Source organism: Penaeus monodon, chromosome 23, assembly GCF_015228065.2.
Source record: "Penaeus monodon isolate SGIC_2016 chromosome 23, NSTDA_Pmon_1, whole genome shotgun sequence".
Classification (NCBI taxonomy): Eukaryota; Metazoa; Arthropoda; class Malacostraca; order Decapoda; family Penaeidae; genus Penaeus; species Penaeus monodon.
Window position 1 is genome coordinate 17,463,164 of NC_051408.1, and position 276 is coordinate 17,463,439.

At 34.8% G+C, this 276-nt stretch overlaps 1 protein-coding gene across 1 annotated transcript in view; it reads right to left on the reverse strand.

Annotated features, from left to right (window-relative positions):
- LOC119587840 (protein obstructor-E-like) overlaps nucleotides 1–276 on the reverse strand; it is a 19,203-nt gene that overhangs the window by 2,878 nt on the left and 16,049 nt on the right. The gene's annotated exons all lie outside the window — the stretch shown is intronic.

The window sequence follows — 276 nt, forward strand, 5'->3', positions numbered from 1 at the left end:
TACCACTATTATCCATAATTACAGACAAAAACGAAATGAACAAATAAATGAAAACTAAGAAGAGAGACGAAAGAGAAGATGATAAAGAAATTAGGCTTCATCTTGCCTAAGGCTTCACGATTTTACAGTGTCATCTCGGACACAAGGTTGCCTAACGCGTAATCTTCGTGTTGTTTATGGTTTAGAATGTCACTGTCATAATTATACACAATAAAACATAGGTTTGCTCGTTACAAAGACTCTCGTAACCATGGTGTTTCTGTTTGTTTGTTTGTT